We start from the raw sequence: 6,385 nt of genomic DNA on the forward strand, positions 1-6,385 counted from the left end.
GTTTTCCTAATAGTATGTTGGGTGTATTTTGGAGATGTAACCAGAGTAGAGTAATTATGGCACCATTACCTCTGGGCTGCAGTTATCTTTTCCTCTTTGTTGCCTTGATCAATAACACCGAGCCATTTGTCATAGAGGTCAGATAAAAATATACTTCCTTGGATATTTCTTAGAAAGTCCTTAAGGAGATAAAAAAATATATATATATATCTGTATATACTATAGAAACTATGTATTGCAAATATTCCAGAGAAAATATGTAGTTAAAAAATTCAGTTCAGCCCCCACTTCCTTCACAGATACCCAAACTGGGACCCACACGGAGCTCGGCTCTGACTCTCCATTGACTTGCACACGCAGGAGCAGGTGCTTGGATTTTCTCCCGCTAAAACTTAGAGGCAAAAAGCAGAGCTTAGCCTGTAGTGGAAATGAAGATAAAGCTCCCTTCTATCATCTGGAACTTATTTTGTGCGTGTGCTTTTTTTTTGCAAAGTACCACAAACTGACAGGGTCTGGCTATAGACCATCCTAAATCCTATTAGCTTCCTGGACAGAAATACACATACCCATGTTGCTTGTTTTAGACAAGGTGCTAGCTCTTAACTCTAGCAAGAAAAGGCCTGAAACAATCAAAACACAAACAGGTGGGCTCTTCCACACATATTAGGAAAGAAGTAGGTCTTCTCACTCGGGGTATGCGTGCTCCCTGGAAGAAAGCTACTCTCACAATTGCTTCATTCTTCCTTTTCTTAACTGTCTAAAAGTCGAGAGTCTAATGGCAGACTCACTGTGGTCCTGAGGATAGATTTATTTCTAGTTTAGGACAATTGTCCAGTTAGTTTGCCATGATATTAATAAGGCCAAGGTTGCAGAGTCTGATTCTCCACCAAGATCCGTCAACTTCAGGAAGAGAAAACTTTAGAAATGTCTAAGCACTCTCCCCACAAGTGCTCACCCTCTTCGTACTCGGTGCTTATAACACGGAATCGGGAAAGAACTTCCTAACTCTTGCTAGAAAATCGATTCCATGTGTGCACCTTACAGAGGGCAACACTCATCTTGCTACCTAGTGTATCATCATTCTTCTCCTGTCTCCTGATGCCTGTATGTATATTACTACTGGATATCACTACGGCCCCAGTGTAGGAGTGGTTACCTAAGTCATTTCTGGACCTTGCTATTGATCCCATCTTCGAACATTAACGGGGGACAAGGGAAGACCAAATGTGACTGAGATTCTATGACTGTAGTCATTTACCACGTTAACATAGGGTTGTTCAGAGCTGTTCATAAGTGCCAAGGTGGATGGATTAAATCCTTTCCCTGTTCTATTTCTTTTCGAAAGTTTGCCTTCATTAGGAGGGTGGTGAGGATGTTTGCATGGGTAAACAGTGTGTATGTATCGGTGCGTATTTTGAAATTTATTATCATGACTAGTAGTCATTTCAGTATTAGTATTTTGCATGGAGTCTTCAGGAGTGAAGGTGGGGAGGGCGGTGTGTAGTGAAAACGGAAAGTATTTCTAACACATGGGGCTTTTAACTCCTAAAGTAGCTTCCTTACATTTTGATTTTGTCAAGCGTTTTTCAGCTTGTCAGGTTCTTAATCTATTATGCCCGTTATGGTTCTTGAGCAGTCATGATGAAGGACACCAATCATAGCTTCAGTTACTCGTGTGTGGATAATGCTAGAACCTTCCCTACCTTTAAGACGGATGCGACCACATGAACAGATTCGCTGTACGGGTTCACTTTGACCCCAGAATTTAGTTTCTCCTTTAGGACATGGCAGGATTTTATATTGGCTGAGTTTCTGAATATGCCTTCTGTGAGGGGCCCTTTTTGATTAATAAAGGAAAGCATAGCCTGTAGGAAGAAAAGAAAAGTATATGGCATCTCATATCCACAAACGCAGAGCATAAGCTTGCCTCCGTTTTGAAAGAGGAGGGGAATGTAATGGTACACTGTTTTAGAGCGGGAAGGACCAAAGTCAATTTAGAATTTTTTTTTTTTCAGTGTCTCTCTATATACTTTCTACCGAAATATCCATTTTACAGTCATACACTGAAACATTTTAAACACTTCTTTTAATCAGATTTTCCTTTCCATTGAGTTTCCAGTCTTAAATCAAACTTCTCTGCTTCAAGGCCTTTGCGGAATCACCGTCTGTTTCCTACTTTACCATTTTTTTCTCATTATTCCCCTACGTAGATGCTCTTCCCCAAGTATGGAAGTCTATTTAGGGAATACTCATTTCCCATTTGTTTATTTCTCTTTAAGTGACTGTATACTCCTTTCCTACTTGTTCTATTTCCTTCCCTCTTTTAAAGTCAGGCTCAGAAACTCTCTTCTCCTTCTCTGATTACCCTCCCTTCTCATGAGTCTTAAATTGTCTTTTGCTCTATCTTCATGTCCTCTCTCTGCTGTGTAGAATCTTTATAAGGGCTGGACTCAGGGAATCCAACGGATCTGAAGTCTATTATGCTACTTATCTATTGTGTGAGCTGGGTCACTTACATCCTGTACTGAGGCTTCTCTGATTCGGTTAGGAAGTGTGGAGGATGATAATCCTAGCGAGCTTTGATGCAAGGACCTGGGGTAGTAGCTAGCAGGTAACAAAGTAGCTAATATGATACATTTCTTCATAGCTAGGAGAACGTTCCCTACATCCCGTACAGTGCTTGCAGAGACACCGAATACTCAGTGAAGGTCCACACTGACAATTCACTACAGCAGTTTGAGATAACACAGGCCAAACTCTGTGGCTCTCATTTGACATATTCTGTTAGGATTAACAGATTCCTATTTGCCAGAGGATGAGTCTATGCTCGTGTCAGATGTTTGCAGTTGTTAGACTGAGTAGACTCCGTTGAAGGAGACTTGAGACTCATGTGAGTGCAGGAAGGCAATGAAGGGAGAATGTGAAGATGAGGTGGACTCTCAGAGACTCACATACACACAGTCATTTTGACTGATCTGAACAGGCCTCGGTGAGTCTTTGCGGAATCAAAACCCAAGTGGAATGGACAAGAATGTCTTTTCCTGTTGTATTTGCCTCATGACTCTGCTGGACCTAAGTCAGATTCTGTTCCTTGAAATAACAGTAACAGAGCTTCTCAGCCAAAGCCAGGGGCCGTCTAATGACTTCTCCATTTGGGGATAGATTTGGATGAGGACACGTGGCCTCTCAGAGTTTCCCCTCCTCAGGAGGGCTGTAGAGGACCAAGAGGAGATGACCTACCAGAATTGGGAAGGGCAAGTTGTCTTTATCACACACATCCATGAGGGGAACTCCAAAGAGCTGTCCTTGCTCTGCGGAAGGTGGGGCTGTGCACTGGTTGTGCTGACAAGTGCTGGAACCCTGACAAAAGGCCCTGTCACTGAGAGAACGGCTTGTCACAGTCTTACGGCCGGAGTCTAAGGTAAAAGAGAGAGTACTAGTAGTAGTAGTTGTTGTTTAATACGCGGAACCTTCATTTTCCTTTTTTTTTTTTTTTTTTTACAGATTTTATTTATATTTTTAAAGAGGGAGAGAGACAGCGAAAGAGGGAACACAAGCAGGGGGAGGGTTAGAGGGAGAAGCAGGCTTCCCTCGGAGCAGGGAGCCCGATGCGGGGCTCGATCCCAGGACCCCGGCATCATGACCTGAGCTGAAGGCAGACGCTTAATAACTGAGCCACCCAGGCATCCCAGACACATCTTAATTCCTGATGACTTGTATTTTCCTAAAGATTTCCTCAAAGCAATGTGGTAAGCATCATAAAACCAAGAAATGTCAGAAATATGGTGGGATTGATGATACGTGTCTCCAGGTTCTGAATCAAAAGTCTACCTTCTAAGGTGGACTGCTGCCAGGTAGCTGTGATTAGCTAGGCTCAAATCGTACTAGCTCTAGTCTCAGGGGCACTTCTCCTAGTCCTATTAATGGCTTTTTGTGGATTCCATCCATCATCTTATTTAGTGTTTACCACAATTCTAAGATTTAGACATTATTTTTATCCACATTTATAGATGAATAAACTGATGCTGAGCTAGAAAAACTGATCAAAGGTAATATAGCTGGTAAATGGGGGCACAGGACTTTACACTCTGGAGAAGTTTTTTGATATCAAGTCAAGTCCTTTTTTCTCAATGATGCCAGTTCTTTTCAACCTGTTTCAAAGGACACTGGAATCCTGTGGTGCCTCAAGAGCCCCTGAGCCAAAAGAGGAGGGAGTGGAAGAAAGGCCCCTTGCTCTGGCTTCAACCAGAGCACATCTAATATACATAAATATATATACTATGGTTATATTTATATGGTATAAGAATCTAATTATATATTATATATCTATATAACTACATATATATGTATGATGTTGTATATATATATAGATATATAGCACCCACTTAGAATTTTGTTAGAAAAAATTCCCAAACACTGTAGCATACCATGATGAGTCCTAATGCCCTTATGATCTACACTAGAAACTTCTTGAAGTCAGACACCTCATCTTATCCTTTCTTTGGTCTCACAACAGTGTGGGACCTCCCTTGACCTGTGAGCCAGACTTCGGAAGAAGGAGCCCATGGAAATCCTTGCCCTGGCGATGCTCTGGGCTCCAGAACAGCTCTGTCTAAGCATCTCCCATGACCCCTGGCAACCTTGCTGTCTGCTTCTCACTAAAGCCAATTAAATTACTCCCGGTACCTGCAGCCTTCTCGCTGTTACCACGACTCATTGAGTTCTCGCCCAAGAGGGAAGTGATGTCTTCTCCAAATATCCTGAGGCAATTTTCAATGAGAAATTGTACAAGACAAATCTGTAACACAAAAAGACAAGAATGAGGTGCTCTTTTCCATAGGGCATAGTTATAAATCACATTTTGTATACAGACCTTGGATCTAAGAAAAAATGGGAAGGACTTCTCAGAAAAATTCAGAGTTGATAAAAATATGTAGAAACCAGGGGCGCCTGGGTGGCTCAGTCGGTTAAGCATCTGCGTTCGGCTCAGGTCATAATCCCAGGGTGCTGGGATCAGCCCTACATCGGGCTCCCTGCTCAGCGGGAAGCCTGCTTCTCCCTCTCCCACTCCCCCTGCTTGTGTTCCCTCTCTCGCTGTGTCTCTTTCAGTCAAGTAAATAAATAAAAGTTTAAAAAAAAACACAAAAAAACAGAAACAAATAGAAACCAGAGTTCTCTCAGAAATAACTTAGAAAGAGTGATACTTTCCCGTGTACTTTGGGTACACATTTTAAAATACTGCCCATCGGTGGGCTAAAGTTATAATGCGTGGCCTAGTTAAAGAGCTAACATTTTGGGATCAGTGGTTACGTCTTTAAGCCTAGGATAAATTTCGGGGCCCCTCTGCTGGGCGTCTGACTCTTGATTTCGGCGCAGATCACGATCTCATGGTGGTGAGATCCAGCCCCACATGGAGCCAACTTTGGGCTCCGTGCTCAGCGGGGAATGGGCTTGGGCTTCTCCCTCTCCCTCTCCCTCTTCTTCTGCCCCTGCCCCGCTCACGCTCTCTCTTTCCCTCTCTCAAATAAATACATATCAAAATCTAAATAAAACAAGGATAATTTTCAAAGTAGCCTACCTTATTAACGTATAATTATTTTTTGCTTTTAAATTTTGTTTCCAGTTTTACTGAGCTGTAACTGATGTATACCATCTTATGAAACTTTATAAAGTATGAACAACAACTTAAGAAAACCATTTCTTAAATGAAGAAGTATCATAAAGTTGGGAAGCAGGGATTTTGGTGGGGTTGTGAGGGAAAACCCACACAGCTGGAGAGAAAACGTATCTGTCTAACTTCAGTCCCTTCTCACGCATTGCTTTGCCTCATGCTGGCTCTCTCTGGGAGAGCTTGGGGAAGACCTGTCATCTTATTAGGATATTCTGGAATCTTTTGCTAGTTTCCATATGATGTAGCAGAGGTGAAATAGTAGCCGAGTACTTTTCTAGATGAGCCACAATTGGCAGAGGAAGGCCAATGTGTTTGGAGGCATGGGGGCTCATATTGCCCAAGCCACCCAGGATGTGCCAGTGATGACCGGAGGAGCTGGCTGTTGTCGCCATTGTGTAGTGAGGAAACCATGGCTTTGCCCAAGGTTACGAGTCCCTTAGGGATTAGGCTGAGAGTTGAACCTTGACCGGTGAAGCTCCAAAACCCAGGTTCTTTCCTATCGTATCACACGACTCTTCTCTCTCTCGTTTAGTCAGTCTAGTGTTTAGTCTCCTGGAGGGGGAAGAAGTGACTCGACTGCTCCGAGTTTCCCGTTTAACGACAGCCCTTCTCAGACCCCGCCAGAGTAGCATAAAGAACTCTGCCACTCCACAGGGGCCTAATGAAAATGTGCACTTCACAAAGTTCCTTCTGTCAGAGTTACTACTGCACATG

Source organism: Mirounga angustirostris, unplaced genomic scaffold (assembly GCF_029215605.1).
Source record: "Mirounga angustirostris isolate CCGP_5_RB_7025 unplaced genomic scaffold, mMirAng1.0.hap1 SCAF_22, whole genome shotgun sequence".
Lineage (NCBI taxonomy): Eukaryota > Metazoa > Chordata > Mammalia > Carnivora > Phocidae > Mirounga > Mirounga angustirostris.